At 35.9% G+C, this 25,045-nt stretch overlaps 1 protein-coding gene across 6 annotated transcripts in view; it reads right to left on the bottom strand.

The window, feature by feature from the left end:
* Positions 1 to 25,045, bottom strand: part of Toll-6 (Toll-like receptor 6) — a 451,300-nt gene that overhangs the window by 388,676 nt on the left and 37,579 nt on the right. For all 6 annotated transcript variants that reach the window (XR_015534552.1, XR_015534554.1, XR_015534553.1 and 3 more), the window contains exon 2: positions 13,119 to 13,220. The gene's annotated coding sequence lies outside the window, so the exon portion shown is untranslated. The remainder of the gene's footprint in view (positions 1 to 13,118; positions 13,221 to 25,045) is intronic.

The raw sequence follows: 25,045 nt of genomic DNA, 5'->3' as shown, positions 1-25,045 counted from the left end.
TAACTCCTTTAAACGTATATTCTATTAACAAATATAATTTAAATCCAATCTAAAGTTTCAGTGATGAAACATGCTTAATTTACATACATCTTCCCAGTTAACATTAATTATGTTCACTTTTTCTAGACACATCCATATCAAAAGAACGGCGAACTGCCTTTCCGAACTTTCAAAACACATCTGTAAGTACATATACCACTTGTTTTAAATAAATCGACGTGTTTGTCTCCATGAATGTTCCAGATTAATAAACTAAAGTAATTAAATGTTTTAGTAATTCCAAGTCTTCAGCATCAATCGTGCAATCGACTCGGAAACTGCGTTCCAGAGCAGAGCACAGCAAATCTGTCTTGAACTCAATAATAACACAAAAAAGTGGATGATGGATGGATTATTGCTGGCAGGTCGGAGCAGCTCTTTTTATTTTCATCGTCGACTTATCACAATCCAAAGACGTTCATTATAAGAAACGAATCGATGAAGCTCTGTGCCATGATCAATCACCTCGAAGATGACGTAAGAAATGGGGCCTGTGGTTACTTTGGTTACAGCTAGAGCATACGACGAATGGAACTTGTCCAAGCTGATTGAATTCTTTCGACGTCGGATTTTCAATGTTTAGAATGCCTCCAATACTAGGCTGCCACATTCGAAAAACGTTCTATCGATTACGATATCTTACAGATATAATGATGTAACACAGTTTTGCCACACAACGAAGTGGTTAGAATTCCAGGTAAGTATTCAAGAAATCCAGAATTTGAATCTGAACCCTAATATTGGCCACCCAGATGTTTTCACTGATGGTTTTATTCAGTCCCCTCCACGAAAATGCCAGGACATGATTAATGCTAAATCAGATTTCTATCACTTCATTCCGTATACTTTTGAATTTATTAATCATAGAATTATTCGATGCAATTGGAATATATTCTTAGTTACTGTATGCGTCGTTAAATAAAACAGAATATATGACGGGCAAATTGTAGTCTACTTCAGTTCTATAACGAATTATATGGCTCTCATAACACAAATCCGTCAGCACAGTAATCTGTGTAATATTAATATTATATTGTAGCCTACTTAAAGATTTAAATTTTAAGTGAGTTTAAAGACAGTAATACAACGGAAGAAAGAGACGTATTGTCTGTGTGGCTGGTCAGATGGCAAGAGCATGAGCATAAAGACTTAATAGTTTCTGGCAAGTAGGACTTTTAACGGAGCGGACTCCCCGAGATAGATATTCAAATCTTATTTCGAATATTTTTCGGTTTTGGATGTATAAACCACCACAGATGATACTTGACTCTTAAACATGTTAAAACATTTCATAATACTGATGGGTTCTCATGGAGGCGAGTTTGAAGATGGCTGTCTTCTGAGATGTTACGCCGTCTAGTCTGGTAGAAGTTTACCGACGTGTCATAGGTGCTTACTGCCTCGAAAATCAGGGCGATGAGTCACCGATCTGACAATGTAGGCAATAAGCACTTATAACACGTCGGTAAACTTCTACCAGACTAGACGGCGTAACATCTCAGAAGACAGTCATCTTCAAGACTGATACACTCACGGTACAAAAATCCATATTTTCAGAGGTTTGTTTAAAACATCTACAATCACCTTTATCTTCGCTTTTTCCTTTATTTTTCTTACAGTTTACAGAGTTTAACGTGTGGTGAGTAAATTGTAGTTATTTTTCTTCAATGTCGAATGGCTTTTCAATGTTTCATATAGTGTAAGGTTACTCTTAGCCGTCAACAAGTTTGTTTAATGTAAGATTTTAGATCCCGCTTTTTTGTCAGTCCTCTAATCCAGTGGTGTTCAACTTGAAGTAGGCGTACCCCCGGGGGTACGCGAAGACATCTTAGGGGGTACGTGAAATTTAAAAATTATATATATATATTATTTTATGATAAACACTGAATAATCAGTAATGTAATTTATTTAATTTATTTTAGATGTAGATTATATACTACGTATAACTTGAATTATACACCAACAACTTTGGGGGTACAAAGTTCAAGAAAAATTATATCTGGGGGTACGCGAACAAGAAAGGTTGAATACCACTGCTCTAATCTACCATTTACTTAAGTTTTTCCGTTTAATATACAAGTATGACGTTATAATAAGTAGCAACACGTGCTCGGACTCGCACCGCCTTTACTGTAGAGAAAATATTTGTTTACGATAGTGGCATTTCAAATATATATTTAAATAGTTAGTTAAATATTTTGATGAAATAAAAAGGTATGCTATTTGTAAAATGCATAGAAGAATAACCTTTAAAAATATGGAACAGAATTCGGAGAACAGTATTAAATGTTCATATATGGATGTAGGAAACGTGTATTTTTTATGTCTGCATATTCTGCTCAGAAACAGATTTGTAGAGGGATAGTTTGAAATAGTTATATAGTGTCTGATGTGATATTATTGCCTTAATCGCATTACATTTCAGTGGTTATTTTTATGTACATCCAAAAAAAATATGCAATCACGAGTTTTAGTATAATCATTAAATACTTAGAGGGACAGAATAAAATCTGAATTTTGAGGCAGCGTGCACTGGATTCAAACCATAAAAATGAGATGCCCCGTCACAATGACGTAGAGCTAATAAATGTGACGTCCACACTCATGTAACCGAAGTATAAAATCTGAACAACATAAAATGAATGACATAACATACAATTTTAAAAGTGGCATGGAAAAGACCGTGAGCGGTTGGATAAAAAATGGCTTATTTTAATTTGCGATATTAAATTTTATACAGTGATAAAATTTTTGAAGTATGCAACTTCGACCACAGCTACTGAGCGGCTTGACAGCTTGAACACTAGGACCGCAATTCGAATCCTTCTCGAGGCACAGATATGTGTCCACAATTCAAGTTTATAAAGAGTTGTAAAACTTGTCAGAAAAGTTTCGAAAAGGTGACTAAAATTTCTTCATAAAAGGTAACAACTTCCAGTGGGCTGTGTCGTCTGTGAATACTATACATATAATGAAATATAAAATGGATTAAGCAAGCTGAAAGCTAGTGCAAATGGTGTACATTTATTTTGGCTTATGACACGAGTAAAAAAATATATAGCCTTTATTAGGAAAAACTCAATATTTTTACTTTTGAAGATTTCTGTCTTCTGGGTTGTTGCGCCGTGTAGTATGGTAGATGTTTACCAACTGCGTCCGTGATCAGGGCAATTCAGAAATCTTCATACTCACCGCTGTGAAAACCTCAAATAATAACACTTTTACATTTATTTTCAAAGTTTCAATCAGTAATGGTGTAAATAATGAATTGTTATAAAGTATATAGACATTCTAGGAGAATAAAATGCATTATTGACGTTATAAATCGGATATGTTCTATAATCCAGTATCTGAAGTGTGTGCCATGTCAGTGTCGCAAAACTGCCGTAATTTACTGATCGTATGAAAAAACGTAACATTGTAACAGCTCGTCGCAGCTACCAAATCCCAACACATGAGACCGAAAACACATTATTTGAAAGAACGTTTCCCTCTCAATATTTTTCCATGTTTTGAAAATAACCGAGATCTCCTATAACCCTGACTTACGTTACACACCGTATTTTAAAAAAATTAATTACAAACAGTTCTTGAACTTTCTGTCTAACATTTACAATACCCCCTTTTTATGCTTTGTTTGATATCACATTTTTCACCGTTATTAACGTTTAAATCTGAACGTAATTCTAAAGATAACATTCATATAATACTAAATGGTAATGTCACGGTTGCTCAAAACTTCAACAGGGTTTCAAGATGAAACAAGATATGTGTAACGATAAGTTAGCTCACGGCCCGAAATTGCCGTATACGAGAACAATTATTTCACTTCAGAATTAGTTACTGAGCTACTTAAACACACTTCAGAACTAGCAGTCAAGTAGTTAACACGCCAAGATGATTTCTCGGAGTTAGCGAAAAAAGTTTCTCACCCTGAAACGTGATTCTGAATTATCCAGTTTCTTAATTACGTACATAATAACTTCTCCGACTTGAAATATTAACGAGATATATTCTCGTAATATGTCAACACAGTGTGACATACTTCTCTCTTTCAGACGACTACAAGCATCTGACTACATGGTTAATTTGTTCATAAATTACAGGATATCGTTTTTAAATTGTATTTTATGAAGTTCTGTAAGACTTGCAGGAAGAATATCTTAACTTCTCAACACACCATTCATTTATAACAAATGACATATGTACAATTAAATCTGAATCTACTAGAAAATTGTCTTTATTTTATCCCAACAATATACAGTGCAAAAACAATATAAAACCGCATTCAACAAACGAAGATTCTTTAATGTTGAAACAAATATAAAACATGGACCTGAGAAATTAATGGAAAATCTTCTGCGGAAAAGCACAATTTCCTCCGGAAAGAAAAACAATGAGAAACAAAACGAAATACAGACATAAACAAAGAAAAAGCAAGAATGCAATTAACTTTCGAAGCCGAATCTCTTATGAACAACATTTAAGAACTCAGTCAGTGCCTCAAATAAAACGCCACGCGTTTCCATTACAAAGCTGGATTGGTGAGTGCTGTTAGGGAAATAATCCCTGTTTAAACTGAAAATTATATGAAACGCTTAATTACAAAACGCAGAGTTACTGACTGTTAGAGCAGGTGGTACATATACTTACCACTCGGCTTCAAAAGCTTTAACTAAACCTAACTGAATATTTCTCATACTTACGAAAACATTTATGAAAGAGACGACAGATTCGGATGAAACTTGGTACGAATATCATCCTTTCAACAGTAATATCAGTATGGCGGCAGTTCGAAATTCTGATGCGGGAGAGATATTATCACCACTTAGTGTAAGTTCTTGGAAATACGTGTGGCAAAATCCCATGTCTTCGATCAAAATATAGACAAAAATTTATATCACGGTGGCTACATTAGGGAATTATATCACCGAGTCCGATAAACGTATGTACTGAAATTCGATATATTGTTTCCGTCTCAAAACTTTTTACACTTCCATTCACATTCATAGCATCACCTTCCATTTTTTTGGGAGTCATGGATGTGTACAAAATACAGAAAAGAGACGCTAAACTTCGTAATATTTTTCCGATAGCTTACATCAGCAATAAGTTGAATGAGGCGGACCGCAATGTAGCGCCCGTGGATTACATGATGAGAAGTTGCGCTATGTTTCTGAAGAAATAACACAACAAACTTTTTAAAGAAAATTAATGATAATGAATTGTTGACAGCATGTCTTCGGCCTTGTTATGTGTATACACACTGTAACATAACTTGAAACACAAATACAAGGGTAATTTCGACACAGCAAAGTAATGAAAAGTTTAAAAAAACATGGATCCCACAAAGCCTCGTATACAGGTTACGGCGCTGTTTTCGAAATTTTATACACTCTGTGCTAGAAATTAATCTGGACAGTGGTGGCAATAGAAGAAAAAATGGACGTTGTAGGAAGGGCGCATGGCAGTGCCAGATGAACTTGCCACTGCGCGCTTCGGTACCTACATCAGAAACCCCACCAATATCGTTTTTAATTAAGCGTAGCCCACAACTTCCAAATCCCGCGTCTCTGACAATGCGGCTCTATCACCATTGAAAATCAAATAAATTTTTGCGAAGTGTTTCGTGAAAATAATTTTTATGCCATTTAAAAATTAGAAGACATGCATATCTTTTATGGGCACGCGAATGGTAACAGTGAGAAGGCCAAGAGTTTATGTAAGACATTTGAGCATGTTCTATGAAATTTCTACTCACAGCATTTAAGAGAAGTAACTTTGTAGAGTATGGAGCCCGCAGGAATGTTTTTTAAATTAAAGAAGGCCGAAAGAGGCCTATGAAATTTGTTATGCAGACAAGTCATAAGCTTATATGTCTGGACAAACAATTACATCATGGCAAATGCAAGATGCTATTTATTGTTACAACGATCAATTATAATATAGTCGACATTTGCAGACCTACTATTACAATTATTCACAGAAATGGGTAACTACTTTAAGCAGTCAATACATTAAATATCTTAATAATCTAACACAACGGGGAATCGGAGGTTATAAATCCTTGCCAGAACTACTTATTATTTCATTGCTGTTAAGAAGCTCTGAGTCCTTTTTAATATCGACTACAGACAAACAATAAGACTCTCACAATGTAGCCGATGAAGTTTATTACAGTGCTACAGTAACCGTGAAACCAAGAGTTGCAACTGTTGGGGATGAGGGAGAAATGCGGTAGAAGATTTGATTAGTGATTCATCAGCGCTATATCGCACACGTTAATGGAATCACTCACAGCTGATCGCGTCTAGTAGCGAGCAGCAACTGCTCCGTAGCACGTCAACAATCATAATGACGGCGGGCAAGTCGGAGGGAGACTTTGGGGTTGTAGCGGTACAAGATTCCTTCAGGGGATGGGGAATTTGTCTTGACACAAGTCTAAGATCTCAAGTTCTGGATGACTGGTCTCCATGTGACTGCGCTTTGGGATTTGTCAAGTGCATGCGACGTTTGACAAATAACCGGACTGATTGTGTGAAGAAATATCTCTAGTCATGAAGCTGTAATGAATGTGTTGTCGTCTTAAAACTTCGTGACTTTTCAATCCACATATGCAATCAAAACTAGACATCTCTAGGACACACGTAATTTTGTAAACACAGAAGTCACGAGGAGATCAAATACAATGGATGTTCCAACACTGGTATTACTTCACCAGAATTTCTGTTTGGAGAGGCAAATTATCAAGAATAAAATTTCGCTTATCCGGTGAAATAACTGTCCTTTTACAAATAAACTGCCTAAACATTTCAAAAACTTGAATTTTATAATATATTGGCATATCGATGAACAAACATTCACTCAAATTAAAATACACATTTCATTGTAATATGAAATTATTATTTGAAATGTTTGTTTGTTCAAATAATAATGGCGGTATTAACAGACATACAAGGTAAATTGATTTATAAATTTTCACATACATATTTTAAGTGTGATGAGCTATAAAAATATAGTGTACTCAATAATATGTATCGCCTTCAGATATACATTAACTACAACGAATTATAGAACATCGCAAAATACGCATTCGGGAAATATTGAAATTTGGTTTTGAAAATAACCTTCAAATCCCGAATTTATATTTCACGTAACATTAAACATTCGCTATAAAGACAGCCGCCAGAACACATGAGCACGACAGGCGTGCATATTTTCACCATAGTAGATTTATTATATAACTTCGCAGTGAAACAGGCACGATGTTTTGCTATCACTGGTTATTCCATACACACCACATCGAAATTGCAAGACGCGACTCACTGCTAACTGAATATAAATTACGCTATTACAGTACAGGGGTAAGCAATCTATTTAATTTCGGGGCCAGATGCGTCTATTTCGAAAATAAATAAATAATTCGAAAATACCGCACAATTTCACAGAAAATAGTACACAGTTTAAAATCTTTATTATCTACAAGATATTCGTGCTTACACAACACAATTTATAGCATTACGAAATATTATAATTGCATCTGTCCTGTTAATAATTAATCCAAACAATTTGTCCCAAACTCTGGCTATTGTTCTGTGGAAGTTAGGGTTGGCATTAAAACTTATTTGGGGTGATCCAAACTGAACTTTCCCATACCAGTTGTAAATATAGTAAATGAGAATGCAGATAACAGGTGGGGAATGGAATATGATTTTTTTAGACAGTATAATAGTTTGGATAGCCCTGTATGGAAGCTGTATGCCTTGTTAGTCTACCATTTGTTGATTCAAATTTCGTACATTCTTAATTTTATTCGTAGTGGATGAACTCACTTAATATTTTACTACTAATAATACTAACATAATAATTCAATGAATTCAATTCAATTAATTTATTTACGTGTTTGCCAACAGCAAGAAGCCAATAACAGGCAAACACTGATAATATATACAATAATAGTGAAATAATAATGGATAATATTACACAAACGGATTAACTAAACTTATACATGTACTGTATTAAATATAACTGCCAAGTACAGGCAAACCCAAAATAGAAACAATATTAACACAAAGCAAAATAAATGAAGAAATATAAATAATAACAATAATAGTCTAATCAGCGTTTATTTTCATTTCATACATTTGAGTCACTACCGAGAAATATGACGGAAATCCATATAATTGGGAATTATAGTAACAAATCAAAATAGCACACTTGAAGTAGTTTATAACAGATAAAATTATAAGAATAACTCCTAGTATTCAGTTCATAATTCCTTAAATTCCTGTCTCCTTTTCACAAATAAAGACTGCAATATAAAAATCTAATCAAATCTGTTTGCCACTGGTGATGACCTCTTGAGGTCGAAACACGTTTGGCACTAAGTGTCTTTTCAAAGTGTAAACAGTTTTGTTTGTATGAATGATTGTATATATTACAAATGCCGCAAAATGATTAAATCTAGACCGACGTTGGATTTCAGCAAACTGGTTGGTTCGACGTACCACCAACAAACGAACCTTCTCTCACAAATCGTCGCTCAGAAAATCCTCACCTTCACTACCTGCTGTCCGAAGATGGAGCGAGTTCACGACAGGCGTGACGCGGTGCGTGAAACTGCTCTGTAACTTATGCACATTTCTTCCTTTGAGGTACTTTTTTACTGAAGGTCTGAGAGAAGTGAACTCCAGAGGTAATTATATCGTGAAAGGATGTAATGAAAGACTTAATTAAAACGAATTGTTCATATTAGCTTCCTCTTTGTTTGCAGCAGTGTACACTGACAACTCACTGTGCTATGGTAGTGCAATTAATTACGAAGCCAACGCCCCAACTATCGAATGGACCGGAGAACGCTCCTCTGTATTCATTTTATCTTACGCGGTTTCATAACAAAGCACATATTTGCGCTAAAAGTCCTTTTCGGCACACCCCAGTGAACCGCATACACATCGCAAACCTTCCTTTTTCTTGTTATAACGCAACTAGTTACACCAAGTTAACGAATTTAATATTGATAAATGTTAAGAGTTTCGCGAGTTGAGTAATTATTATATAATTGTACATCTAAATTAAATATTATTAATATAATCAAATAATGGAGAATGAGATTGGCGGAGCATGTAGAGCGCATGGGGGAAGGAATGCGTAAAATACGTTGCATTGAAAGCTACTACTTGGAACACGAGGTTTAGATGGAGAATAATATTAAAATGTATCTTAGAAAAATATTGTTGAATTTGCACATTTATTTCATAGCTCAGGACAAGGACCAGTAGTGGGCCATTGTGAATACGATAATGGACGTTCAGTTTCCATAAAATACGGGGGATTTCTTGATTAGCTAAGCATACTATTAATTTCCCAAGAAAGACTCTGTTCCACGTAGATACTACATATGTAACTGCATAAAAGAATAAAATTATATTCATTGGAATAGGATCTATAGCAGATCTCCTTAACAGTTCGTTCTTATACTTAGTTCCCGGAATAGGAAGAAACTTCTTGAGTTACTTATAAGAATCGGCAGTGCTGACGGCGGGGCTCGAAACTATCTTACCACTACACGCGAACACTGCGTCGGTTGCCGCTTTTTCTAGTACAAGCGGCACAGCTGTCAAAAATTTATTGCTGTAGATAACTCCACGTTCTATCATATTACTGAAAAACTTTATTATAACTGAGCTGACCAAGAAATTGTATGTTTCTACGGAACTCTGAGATTCATTAACATAATTACAAAACACAGAGATTGAATCCCTAACCTGAGCCAGTTGAACCCTGTAACCAATTTCGCTTTTTTTTGTTACCCCAAGACCTATCTATTGACTATGCCTTCATGTAAGCCGACAAAATGGGATTTTCTCTCGATGTTTTTAGACTACAATTTTGTGAAAATTTTTTATTTACTTCATGTGTCCTACATTCCATTCTTCTTTAAGTGATCAACCTAATAATACTGCGTGAACAGCGCACAATGTAAAATTATAATGTAGAACAGATACATAGACGACGGGATTTCTTTTATGAATAAAAATGGCTGAAAAATGTTCTGTACACAAATTGTTGAATCAGATACAATTTACGAGGATTATATCACCTGTAAACTACCTATTCTTATTTCGCAATTAATACTACATAATCTACTTACGATATCATGTCAGTATATCTGTTCCCTTGTAGTATTTTTTGATCTAATAAGGGTCATGAAATTTTGTGTTGACATCCTCACTCGTGAGGTCGTGGGTACTGAAATGGAGCGAAACTAGCACCACTTACTCCCAAATACATATTTTACAAAATGTTATGTAAAACACCTAATTGAAACTCATGCAGGTATTTTTAAAACAGACTGTTTTAGAATGAAAAGCAGACTGCTTGCCATGAAATAGGCTGTCTATAAGCGATAACCAATGGGCCGTCAGAAACAGGTATGTGAAACTTTGCATAAAGATAATTTATGAAACACCTACAAATTTACTATTAAATAGTTGCTTTGTCTTGACAATTACATATGACTATATGTAACTCTGAGGTTAGACTACATAAAAAACGTATTGGGTCCGATAGCGTAGTTATTCTGTTTTTAAGGACGCTTTCAGTAGCTCATACTATATAGCGTAATTGATAGGACGATTAATGAATAACAAATTTGGGAGGTTTCTGTAGGGAAAACGTCGTGGTCTGACTTAAGGCACTATCCCGGGATATTCCTGGAGGGAATAAAAAAACATCACGAAAAACTTGTCAGGATTGTCAAGAAATCGGTCTCCGGGCTGATTTAAACTCAAGGCCTCCCGAGCACTGACATTTCTGTTGAATTTTTTTGTATTGGAAGTTATAAACAGAAATTTGTTACTAAATTGTATAATTACTTATTCTTAACTCCTGCTCTCCTCATCAACTTAATGCAAGTAACATTAATTGAAGAGCAGTAAGTGTCATAAGTTCTTTCCAGAACCTATTATAGTCTAATTTAATTCTTCCTTAACGTAATTCTGCAACCGTTGAGTGGCGCTTTGAAGTCCACCTTCTTACTACAGAAATATTTCAACTTACGAATTTATGAAACAATTTATTAGTCTTGTCATACATCTTCCTCATCCTTGCCTTCTCGTTATGGAATTCAGAGAGACATGCCTTGTTAGATAACACAACGACATTTTCTTGCGTCATTCATCTCCTCTTTAGTTTCCATAGCAACGAAAAGAACAAAGGGAAATAACAATTTTAATACGAGTTTAATCATCTCTCTCTGTGCTGTTCAGCTTTCCACTTACCCATACTCCCTCCGGAGTACAGGCCGTCCGTTAGTAATCTGTTTCACACAGTGTAACTCTGTACATGCTTGCGATGTGCCTTATTAATTATAGCACAGTAAAAAAGAAACACATCTGTCGTAATTTTCTAGTTGTTCCTAAGCAACAATCTATCGAGCGCATGTAAAATGCTCCAGGCAGTGGGAGACCTTTGTTTCGAAACAAGTAACGTTAAGTAAAAACACTAATTTAAAAATAAAGTACATTTCTAATAGTTTAACGTAATCTCTGTTCTCTGAAAATACAAATGATGTTAGACGAGTACCTTGTCACCACGTGGATCATAATTGCCAATACAGGCAACTCTCGGTTTACGAACGCCACAATTCATTCAAAATTTCTTGTCGCCAATAGATAGATCTCCTTATAAAACGAAATTGTACGGAAACCGGGAGGTGGAGGAAACAGCTCCTGAGGAACAAGTGGTTCACCGTTGGTGAGGAGTTGGCCTTCAAGAAAATTTTAAGCACTACGAATGACACGGAGGTCAGGGATGTAGGAAAATTTCTGTACAAAGTAAGATGCAAAAGACAGGTCAAAATTAGGAATTTAGAACTGCCACTGGGGTAGAAGGCACGAGAACAATAAGAAATAGTTATGTAAATAGTATTAGGAATTAAGGAATAGTCATGTAGAATAGCATTAGTGAATAGTTGTAGTAAGGAGTAGTGCGAATAGTGCTACGTATGTAAGGACTGTGGCCGTGAAAACCTGGTGTTAGGCGGCCACAGATCTCTGTATATAGTTCTAAACCAAATATATTATTATTATTATTATACTAACGAGGTAATACAGTAACTTTCAAAACTTGTTACAACGAATAAAAATTGAATTAATGTTGAATTAATAAAACGAAATGCCAAAAGTATAGTGAACATAATTGTAAGATTTAAATAAATAAACTTTTAAAAAATGTATTTATTACAATACATTATAATAAAACGTGTTGTATAGACCATTCGATGTTTAGTGCATGGTTTCAATGCTTTAAAATGGCTGCTAACGTATACGATACGTACCGTAAAAGCTCAGGAATGCAAGATACACATAACGAACACAAACATATAACAAACAACGTCTTGGAACGGTACTCGTTCGTAAACCGAGAGTTGCCTGTATACTGAATAAGCAGTAGGGACAGCCGATAAGGGGTGGTAAGTTACCTGATCTTGTAAGTTGAATGGGGCTAACAAAACCACGATGTGAAATTACTATCATCGTTTATCGGTTTAAATAACAGCACAAGAGACGCGGGCCAATACGATGCCTCAACTTTGATTGATTTTACATCAAGGAAAAGAGATCCGGAGTCATTTTGTGGAAATACATCACGCTCAGCAAGTTATACGTATTTACATAATCCGTTATCCATGTCCATGCCATCTACCCGTATTCTGTAGAAGAAATAAACTACGCTGCTTCATGTGGGATAAAGAGTGAAGATTTAACTTCCTTGTATTCGTAATAAGATATACCAATAAGAACAACCAATTTCAAAATAACGCACATATTTCGAATAAATGGAAGATTTTGAATAACTCTTGACAATGCAGTTTTATTTTCTAAATTCGATCCTTGATATTTGCATTTTACTGACTTACATTCACTTACAAACATGGAGTAAAATTCTGTTCTAGGGTCAGAAACGTGCACTTGATCTAAGAGATGGGTTAAATTAAGCAATGGAAGAAGAAACAACCATTTTAACAAATCGTTAAGATAAAATCACTGTTAACACGTGTGGTCTGGAGTACTTACATTGCCTCGTTGTACCATCAGGAAGGAGTTTCAAGGGCGGGTAATCATCTCCTTCTGCCCACGCCAGGAACAAAGTTCTTCTGTTCCAAAGCTCGAAATAAACTGGAATCAGAAATATTTTATCGAACATTACAAATGACCGAGACAGAATAAATAAACTGTCTGAAGACATAATTCAGAGACTTCACACTTAAGCGAATCATACATGTTAACTAAAATACATATCCAGTGACTAATGTCACGTGTTGTGCAACGAAAGTAAGCCGAGTATGTGAGAAGAGTTTCTACAAATAAAATTTGTGGCATGTCTGAAACGTTTCTTTTCTTATATCACCCAGGCTTTTAAGTCAATTTTCACCACGTATTTTCTCTCTCTGTACTCAGCAATATATCACAACACTCTCTTTCTAGAGTTGAAACGAATTTCTCAATCCAGAACATTACGTTCGTAAAATAATAAATATCAACAACAGCGTATTCAAACGCAATATCCTGGTACAATTGTTAAAGCAGCAACAAGTGTTTGTCCACTACAACTGTGTTCAAAAGTCTATTGCTCATTATCTGCACCATACTTCACGGAGGACAATGTTTCAGAAGGAGATTTGTCTCCGTTCCTCAGGTGGTTGGTTTTTTCTGCCATATTTTTATTTACTTCATTTTTAAAAATACTGGCAATGGTAAGGACGAAATCAGAAGGCGGTTAGCGCACAAGTTTTGTGTTCAAAGGGTTCCGTGCTCGACTCCGACCACTGTCTCTTTTGCAGAAAATGAAATAAATACGAAAACTCTCAGTAAAATTCCAAAGCGTCACCTGAAGACTGAAATAGAAACGACTGGCGAAACGTCAATAGGCTGTGCGCCCATGGAGAGTAATTAATAGTCTTTAGTGTTTGGAACATGTTACTTTGCATAACGTTTCAGCTATGGGATTTAAACAGATACGATCAGCATTGAATTTTTTATATTTCCCACAAACAGTAAGTAACAATGGACTTCTTTCTTCGTTCATTGGTAACATAAAACATTCGTCTTACCATTCTTCTAAATGAGTCTATCGACTCAGTCCCCTTAAATTATTGTGCCAACCGAAGAATCCCACTTACTTCAAAATCACACCAAAGCCTTTCATCCATTCCTTTACAGCATTAGCCTCATTACTTAGTCTCCCCTTCTATTCGCATCTATGACGTACGGCATCACCATAACCATCAACCATTCCTCCATAGATGAACATCACCCCAGCTCGTCCATCACTACCACATCATCATTTAAGGTTTAAGCGGCTAAGTAAACTTTCTTCCGCTGTTCTTCATGACTTCGCAAATATGGGCCATATATCACGATCCATATGTGCAGCCTTCTGCTTCATAAAGCAGTGGGTATCTTGTCGTGGAAGGTTTATTCGGAACACTTCCACGCAGTGGATCCCAAAACTCCATTCAAGAGATTTCTTATAAATTGCTAGTCATATATTGAGCATTCTAGCTGATGCTATTAATTTATTGACAGGAGCTGAGTCTATAAAACATATACCCCAATCCGTTATGGGACTATCTACACCATATTAAGGCAGCATTTCGAGTTACTTCAATCTGTATTCAACTTTTTTTGCATCGAATCTTCTAAAACCTGAAAACACTAGCAAGTGTCACGCCGAGTGTTTAACACTCCTGCTTCTGTCCTCTTAGGAAGGTACAGGTTCAAACATCGACCTGGGGACCAGCTATCTTAATTTCTTTCTGTCCCACGAAGCAAATGGTGGGATTGCGTTTTACATTAGGCCACGACCGCTTTCTTCCACATACTTTCCAGTTCATTATCCATTAATCGTCATCTCATTGGATAGCATATAATCTGAACTATTAATAGCATCAGTAAGATTTGAGGTTTTCAAGGCGGTGAGTCAGAAGATGGCTGTCTGTCTACTGGGTTGTAGCGACGTGGTCTGGTAGATATCCACCAGCGTTTCAGACGTCCTTCCTGCCTCCATCATCAGGGCGATATGAACTCAATAGTTCTAAGAATCTAGCTTTCATTTAATATGATTAAGCTTATGCATTGCTCAATTGCCGAGGTACCCTGGTTATGCCAAGTTGTTCGTTCAGTTGTGATGGATGTCTTGCGGAAATCACAGACGATCAACTCAGAACACGAATCATCGTCACTCGCCTCCCGTCAGGACCACCCACGCCGCATGAAGACTCATATCCTCAGCATTGATGAATTCATTAGACACCCTCCACTAACTCCAGCACACAGACAGGATACAGCCGGCGCTCCAGTAAACCGTCAGTCATCACTTCGATTCGAATGTTGACTGATCCAAGTGTGTGGGACACAGAAACAAGGGTGATAATGTGATACGCTAAAAATTAACCAGGTTTCTAAGTCTTTATGTGGGCGGACAATGAAGATAGAATTTTCAAAAAAAAAAAAACTTTGGCTGATAGAAACGTTAAATATGTTTGATAATTTCATGATAGAAAACGCCAGAGTAAACAGCACATGCCGGATTGAGGAATGATTTTATAATCACATGTTATGATTCATATTGCTGATGTCATAAGTTAGAAATCTAAAATACAAACTTAGAAATACATATATGCAATTGCCATCAATCTGTCAAGAGCAATTACTTACACTCTTCTTTGTTATGATAAAATTCCCATTTGTCTTACGTTTTATGTCACTGCACCTAATAACCAGAGGACAGGATTCACTAGGTCATTAAACAGTCAGAAAGCAGGAAACAAAAAGACATTCTCTGTATTTTAAAAGCTCAGGAATATCGTAACATGACAACAACACGAGAGAAATTGGCCCTCCCAAATGGCCCCCATAGCGTTCAGTCTTGTCACCCCAACGAAGTTCGCCTTACTCCTAACACACAAAAAAGTCAGACGATGTCTACCCCTCCCCTTTTCGCCACTCTCTAGTGAAATGAAGCGTCACTTATTCGCTTTACCTCCTTTTGTTAGGAGGAAGCTGACTCGCTCCAGGGGCGGTTCGTTTGACGTGTCGGAGAAGCAGAACACGTGACACAAAACCACCCCTATGCCATCCTATCTCAAACGTCACCAGCAATCACCCCCACTGGATTAGATTCATCATCGTGTATAAATGTACAGTTGCACACAGAAAATAGAACTCCACTGTCATTGTTACAAAAATACGGTAAAACGTGTCTACACCAGAAATTTACCTTTATCGGACATTTTCTCTGGTTACCATAGTTCTTTGAGTGAAAATCAGTGTAGAATTATCTGCAAGTTTTCAATACCGAGACCGAAGTATTTGCATCAAATTCACGTGATATATTCTGCTTGAATGTTTATTGCCTTCTAACAAAATACTTCTTCGATGTGTTACAGCCCAATATCTGAGAAATAACATCCCTGCCACAAAAGTGGAAAATGGAAGTCACAAAAAGATGTGTGGAACAAATTAACGAACTTCTACTAAATTAAAAGAGTTCAGAAGTATTAAACAGTTCTCAAGTATTTAAAACTAAAAATTTAAATCAGATCTATATAAAATCCCTTGGAGTTCGTCACTTCAACGATTTTTCTTCATTTGCTTTACTGTTTCTAAACTGTATCGACTTTCATACCACGTGGTATTTTAATCATGAATAAATTACGTAAATATTCTTTCATATAAACTGTAATTATATTTCCAGGAACACCTCCACCATTAAAAATTATTTTAATATACATATACATAAATAAATCATAACTTGTTTAGGAATGATTTAATCATAAAATTTCACACTGAAATGCAGAACGACATACGTGTAAAGTTAATCATGGTTTAATAACAATTAATACTTTAATGATGCCAATTACGTCTGGTAGTAATTACACAATCAGGAATAACGGCTGTGAGCAGTTCATTTGTCACGCTTCAATGGAAATCCCTCACAATATAAGCATTGATTTGAGCTTAATGTTCCACAAAGGGTAATGTAAAACGCATCACATGACAAATAATTTGCTTTGACAACACCAACGAACAAAGCTACAAGCAACAACCAATCAACAAAATTTGCAAATAACTGCATAGATATTTACAAAGTTTTTGGTTTTTGTCTTCTGAATTAAAACATTCTGAAGTCTTGTTAGTTATTACCAACGTTTCAGAGGAACGTACAGCCTCCATATTCAAGGTAGTAAGAAATGTGTTCATCGGAAACGTTAGTAACCACCTATAAGACTCTACGGCTTCACAGCTGGAGACATCACAATCAAACCTTCACCACATTCAGAAACTACAAGCTCACAAATTAACTAACGCGATTCGTTAGATTTACTAATAAAAACACGACTTTTTAATCTGGACCACTTTAGTAATGTGATATTGTACTACTAAATAATTTATTTTTAGTGTAATTAATTGGTGTAATTATCTCTCTTGTACACCCATGCGTGTTGTAGCAGTAACAAATCCACGTAAACCTAGTAAGACTACTAACTTTCACTCTGTTAACAACAGGTCAAACAAATGGCTAACAATCTTTTGTTTGGCACATGGCATCATGTGCATGTCTCTGTTTACTCAGTAGCTAGCGATGACACTTAAGTTACAGTTAGTATATAAGGAATAAAAGAGTAGTCATAGTATGACACTGATCGATTTATTTGAAATATTATTACCTTCTGAAAGAAAAATCATAATTTTATAATCCTTACAGACTTTTACATGGTAGAAATAATATAATTTATTATCTAGTAACTTTAAGTCACAGAAAGGAATACATAATCGACTTTTCTAATTGGAGTGTCACTTGATTCTCCCTTGTCATTTGATATTCCGCGTAGGGTGTCCCTAACGTCAATCTTTGTCGGAAGTGCTTTCATGAATCAGATTAAATATAATTATTGTCTGGAAAATCTAATGTTGACATTAAAGGCACTTCATAATTTAAGCATAATATTAAACCTAAGTAAGAAACAGAAGTTAGAAAGCAAGTTTTATGCTGGAAAGGAATTCGCCCTTTCCGAAGTTAAGAGTCCGTACGACCAGCTGACTTGGCTAGGGACCCACTGGCGCGACTAGCCGTGTGCGGCGTGTCGAGTGTTGTCGCGCGCGGCTGTTATTTGTATTGCTTTTTATGGGTGCGAAACCCACTGACGCGGCGCGGCTGCCGCGCCGCGTCAGTGGGTTTCGCACCCATAAAAAGCAATACAAATAACAGCCGCGCGCGACAACACTCGACACGCCGCACACGGCTAGTCGCGCCAGTGGGTCCCTAGCCGAGAGCTCGAATTATCACAAGGAATTGAAGAAAAGTAGAATATATTTAAAACTGAAAGAATACTGCTTGTTTCTTAAACCTGTGTTTTCTGCAATACTTCCAGGCGGGCCGTGTGCATCTTCCTAGTCTTATATTTCTCATGGCCACAGAAACTACAGTAGCCGTCACCAAATTAAAAATGTGAAGGCCACGGAATGACCTCACTTCACTTGCCGCGCGGCTCGAAGTCTGCAGTACAACATTGCTTGCTTTGCTACGCTGCGTGTTCTGAGCTGTCTTCACTTGCCTATACTCTACTGTTTGTCCTGCAACTTTGAAAGATTTTAATGTGATCATGAAGCACGCAATTTTTCAACCTTTTCCTCTCGTCATCTACATTTAATAAAATTAGGCATTTGATGGAAAATATTTACATTGATATAATCGTCCTTCTTCTGGGTGGAAGGTTGAGGTGGGAACAAAATGAACTAATATTACATTTAGTTTCCGTTTGATACCTTATACAAAGTAGACGATTTTTGGTCAATTATGTATTCAGACTGATTTACAAGTAAATCGAATACTTTATCCTCTGACATTATACGTTTTACGCTCCTTGTTTAATTCAGCTTACTGTGTCATGAACTGAAACATCTTACGCATAATCCAATGATATAATTCCTTCACTAAATAGAAACAATAACGCATCTTTGCTTATTGGTAAAAGCTTCTTGCTTATCAGTAGCTGATTGGCTATGCAAGAAGTATTTTCTAGGACCCTGAAATATAGACACCGGAGAAACGTGTCGACTACGAAAGGAAGGCAGGGGCTTACAGTAATTTACATCGAGGTCCGCCTCTAGTTGTCCTGACAATTCAACTCAGCGTCATAAATAATATTTTACAGCTAACGTTCCGCACAGATTACTTTCGCTTTTAAAACAGAGATTATCAGGTCAGAGATGATAACAACTAGTATTTCTATATAAGTCTATACCCTGTAGTTATGACGTTTGCTAAAGCAAGGAATATATCCAAGTACTAATGTTTGGTAGAACTTGAATTTCTAAATATAATTTTTGAACCAAAGTGAGTGAGCTGTACACACAGATGTATATAACGAACAGCTTTGTAGTTGAAAATGTGAATCATCGCTTTACGACAACCTAATATCATTGTGTGTTACTGTACAAGCGTGCGAATTGATTAACCCCCGGTGAATCGAAGCTGTACTCCATCGTCGAACCTCGCTAACTCACTCTGCTTCTCGCAGTCTAACTCACGGTTTTGTCACTGCCCTGTGAGACACCCTCATCTGCATTCAATGATTCATCGCAAGCTTCGGCTTTTATCAGCTGCAGTTCCCCCCTTCCATTCATTTGTCTTTCAAATGAAACAAACGCCAGACTTACAACACAGATTCAAGAACCAAGAAATAATATGATATATTGCAAATTACATATCGATTTTATTACAACTTGTGTTTTGAAAACTGCAGTGAAATTTTTTAAGATGTGCACTTACAACATATCTAAGTTTATAATTACAATACAGGTAGCCCTCGATTTGCACCGGTCCAATTTGCGCCGATTCAGAATAACGCCGATTTTGAAACCGGAAAGTCAAAAAGTGAAAAAAAAAAATTACTATTATTACTAACGTTTTACAATGTATCTCGTACTGCTTCTTATACTAAATCGTAATTATTACATCGCTGATTTTGAATAAAAATTATAAACGCAGTCATCTCTGCAATTACGTATGTTTCGTTAACGCGAATTTGCTCCAATGAGATCGATGAATCGGTAAAAGCTGTTTGTGAAATGCAAACTTTTGTATATGCGAGTTTGCTCTTATGCAATTTCATTCCTGGCGCTTTAAACTTTCAAACGACTAATTTAATCTCTGCGGAGTTACCGGGGTTATTTTTACTACGCGATTTTCTATAGGTCGGCGTCTTACATGAATGCAACTATCGCATAACAGCAGAGATGACTGTACACATCAATCACATGAAAGAATCGCAGTCAATCGCGGGGACCAACGAATTGCCGATTGTACGTGTATGAAATATATTTTTTTAAATTCCCTTTATTTTATTTATGTTATTTCAGAACTTTAAATGTAATGTCATTATAGTACTCGCCAATATTTGGGTGCTGGGAACGCATGTCATTGACTTCCCATTCATTTACATTATAAAAGAGTTTCAGTTTACGCCGAGTCCGATTACGTCGGTTCGTCCAGGAACACATCCCCGGCGTAAATCGAGGGCTACCTGTACCTTTAAAAGTTTAGACTTTCAAATTTGCATCCTTACTCTAATGAAGAGATTGCATGTGTGCGATCACACTCTCTGTAGTGAGGTTTCCGGTTCTCAAGGCTGCGAGTAGAAATTAACAGACCTATCAGTGGTGTTTGCTGTCTTCATATCGAGGTTCACGGCTCAGCAACCTAGAAGACAGTCATCTTCGCTCTCTCTCTGTTACAGAAAGTACACTAACGGCCAAAAATTGTAATACTGAATTTATGTAAGATTTATTGAAAGAAGACTTCAACAATGTGTTTATGTTTCCATACTGCAGCGTTTGCTAGTTTGTTTGTCTGTATACATGCTGTCTCTTAAAATACGTCATCAAATAATAACACAAATGTACTATTTTATAAAGCACTCCGTTTATTATGTTACAGTAAGTCTGGCCCTAATTCAACCCATAACAAAGCAGTTTTAAGTGAATAACGCATGATATTACCGTTAAAACCTTCTGTTGATTTGTTTGGAAGGTTATTCAACGACGTTACTTCAACTGCAGATTTGATGTACTAAGATATACCGATTTTGATCAGAATGAAACAAAGACAAACCTCGATATGACTGGTCCTTGACACAATGTCGAACAGTGAACTTTAAGCATACAAGATAACATTTTAAGCGAACTTGTTTAATTCCAACTTGAGTTTCCGAAGAGTTAGTTTGTTAGTCAGACATATATTTATTTACCTAGCTTGTTACTTACTTAATTGTCAGTTAATTAGTGTGTAATTAGTTTAGTTGTTATTTAATATCTTAGGTTGTTAGTTAAATAGTAGGTTGTTGCTTAGTTTACCATATAATTAGTTGGATGTTCAGTTAGTCGATAGTAACTGGTTAGGTTGGTTTTATCTGCTATTTTACTTAATTGACTTAACTGGTTGGTTGGTTTATCAGTCAGAGAGCTAGATAGTCAGCCAGCCAGATGGATAGCTTCCAGTTACGTATACCATAACATTGTCCATATACTGTAAAAAACGTTTGTCCTAAATTTATGTTTCCTGTAAATTGTCGCTCAAGAATAAAGCCACTTTTTCATGACTGAATCATCACTTTCAAAAAATTTCATGGAGACGCACAGCTCTTTCCTTTGCACGCTAAATCTATATATTTTCATTTCGAAAAGAGGGGTGGAGATTCTTTCAGCCTTTGAGTACGCAGTTCCTTTCTTCCTGATTAATTGACTGAGTCTGCGAAATTAAGAATATTTTACTAAATATAAAGCTGGTACCGTCTCCATATTACTCCAAGTTGTAATGTTCTTTTCAAAACGAAAAGTGGCTGTTCTATTGCAGTCAGCTATTCAATAAGACGACGCATCTAATTACTTCCAATCGAATTGATCCCTCGTCACAAAGACCCTTTGTTAGGCAGCTAAGTCATTTATTTGATCCTTTCATTATTTTATGAATCAACTTCCGCATGAATTCATGTTCCTCAATCTGAAGTCATTTAATTATACAGATCTAGATATTTAAAATTAAAATCAAATTTCACTCTGCTAGCATTATGTGCAAAATGCGTTAAATTCTGTTTATATCCACTACTGCCAAGATAGGACACTAAATCCGCTTTCAGATGTAATTTACCTTTACAACGTTCCTCTAAATTACACAGTCCATTTTGAGAAAAGCGCTCCATTGAGCAAACCAACAGGTAAACATGAAAGGAATCAGAGATGGGGACTTAAAATTAAAATCCGATTTTAAAATTAAAACATTTTTGTAGAGAAATTTTGTTCAACGCGATTTTTGAAAGACCAATACAAATAAAATACAGGTCAGATGTTAAAATATGTTAGAGGAACAGATTGAATAAAATATAAAATGCATTAAAGGTAGCATAAAGGGGAAGTTGTGCGAGTCTATAAGTTATCAGCGGAATAACATCTGAATACACTTTGATTTTATACAAGAAATTTAAAAATCGATAGAGATTTGAGAACAGTACAATTAAAATATCTGAAACAGGATGATACTTACTCAGATCGAATAAGGTTAATAAATTAACGAACTGAAACGAGTTAAGGGGCCTAAATTCTTGTAAAGTTTATTTGTGTCGATAAATTAAGTAAATTGAAAGAAATTAGATACTGCTATAAGCAGTTGAGTGTATTGTCTAGTTGATCCTACGACACTACTAGACAGATATTTATCAAGTTTTAAACAGTGTATGTAGTCACACTGAATTTTGTCGAGTGGATACAATTTCGTTACCTACTTATCAGTAGTATGATTACGTTTCTAAAAATGGGTTTGTGTATGCAACAAAGGCCAACGGAATATAATAAAAATAATACGAAGAACGGATTTGAAGCACAAACTTCCATTTCACGTTCTTGCGCTTTCGGAACTAAAATTTACAAAAAGTTTCTATGGAATTCTACATACCTACTTGTCCTCCGTTTGTCCGCATATAACAACTCTAAAACCGACGAAATGATATTCGTGAAAATTCATATTGCGGAGTTCCATTAAACTTTGCCAATGCATGCAAAATTTGGTTAAAATAGGACAACGATAACGAATACTTTACATTCAATACTCCATGCGTTTCTACGCGAATTTCGAATGTAACTTTTACATATTTACCGAGAGCAAAAATTTTTCGAAACAAAGTTGTAAATATTTTATATTGACTCCACACCCCGCCTGTTTAAGTCTATTTATAAGGTAGCATCAAAAGTTAGCATACACGGATTGAAAACTTAGAGACAATAACATCCAGAAGTGGCCTATTAAGCTGTGCGTAGAATTCCAACAGCAAATTAGGTATATCAAATCTAAAACTTCTTGACGATGGTGAAGAGTCATTTGAATAAAAATTTCCTTGGATGTTATCCATCGTCTAGTAAAATAAAAAATATAAAACGTAAAACGACGTATCGGAGATGGGACTCTATCTCCGTCTTCAGGTTCCTACACAGTTGGGCCCACTAGACAGAGCTAATCCCTATCTCCGGACGCAGACAGACGGAGATAGGGATTAGCTCTATCTAGTGGGCCCAACTGTGTAGGAACCTGAAGACGGAGATAGAGTCCCATCTCCGAAACGTCGTTTTACGTTTTATATTTTATATTTTACTAGACGATGGATAACATTCAAGGAAATTTTTATTCAAACAAGCAAATTAGGTTTTCCGTAATAAGTATCCTAAGAAGAAATCATAAGAATACAAAGCTAGAGACAGGATAATGTTCTTAAACCTATATATTTTCATTTTAAATGCCAGTATCAGAAAGAATTCATGATTAATGATGTATTTAAGTAATGAAGAAAATGTTTAAAAAATTTAAGAGTCGTTTTTATTGTGGGAAATGTCAAATCGCGTATTGAAACTTCTGTTGGTGACTCTGATACTATAATGAAGTAATGAAGATAAATCATTATTTTTAATTTCGTAGAACTAGACCCCATTTTGGGGGAAATGCGACACATCTACGTGTATTAAGCAGGTTTATAACATGAATCATAATGTAAGAGAACCGTTTGGGATAAAACATCAATTCACTCAGCACTTTTGAATATTTCATGGTCATGCTTAATTAGTACATTTAGTATTAAACTTCAAAACAGAAGTATACAGACGATAATAATTTACATATCAGCTGACCATAACAGCGAAACCGGGAAGGAAAATGATTCCTACATTTCACTCCGATGTGAAGTCGTGTGTGGGGGGTGGACACGGTCAGCGTCATTCCATTTTTCGCCCCTATTTCTTGGAAGGAATGGCTAGCATTTCCTGCTGGTCTCTTTCTAGTTTTATCCAGGGAGTTCAAAAGTGGAACTCATATTTTGTACGTGTTCTAGATATTGAAATCCTTACCATTCCTCGGAATAAACTGTGACTCGCGTATCACAAAAACACAGTCGGACTCATGAGGTGTGAAAACTTTCAGGAAATGAAAAACGTATTTCCGTATACATCCGCAATGTGGCGCAATCCGATTGTAGCAAACTGTACCAAGCAACTCCTCTTTTCAAGATTTTATAACACTTCAGATCTGAGTAAACGTACGCAGTGCATTTATTTGAACAATCTTGGAGAAGTTTTTGTTGTATTATGTAGGTTACTGGCTAAATTCATAGTATACATGACACTGTATGTAGCAAGCTTACCTTTATACCGAAGTCCCCAACATAAATAGCATATTAGCGCGTTAGATATAATGATTCTTGAAAATATATAAATTTTTGACAAATTACGCTCTGGACGAAAGCGGAAACATGTAGGTCTTGGACGAACATACACAAACAGACACGGTGAAGATGATAAACGTATTTTGCGACACTTCGTTCAAAGCGCGTTGAAGTGCTTCAAGCAATGTAAAAAGTAAAAAAAGTAAAGTTTGTCCCACTATACGCCATGTAGGCGTT

This window comes from Zootermopsis nevadensis, unplaced genomic scaffold (genome assembly GCF_977971745.1).
Source record: "Zootermopsis nevadensis isolate Lab colony 2312 unplaced genomic scaffold, Znev_1.0 Znev_ptg000010l, whole genome shotgun sequence".
NCBI lineage: Eukaryota > Metazoa > Arthropoda > Insecta > Blattodea > Termopsidae > Zootermopsis > Zootermopsis nevadensis.
The sequence above is the reverse complement of the archived record's forward strand: the minus strand, read 5'-3'. Positions and strand labels throughout refer to the sequence as shown.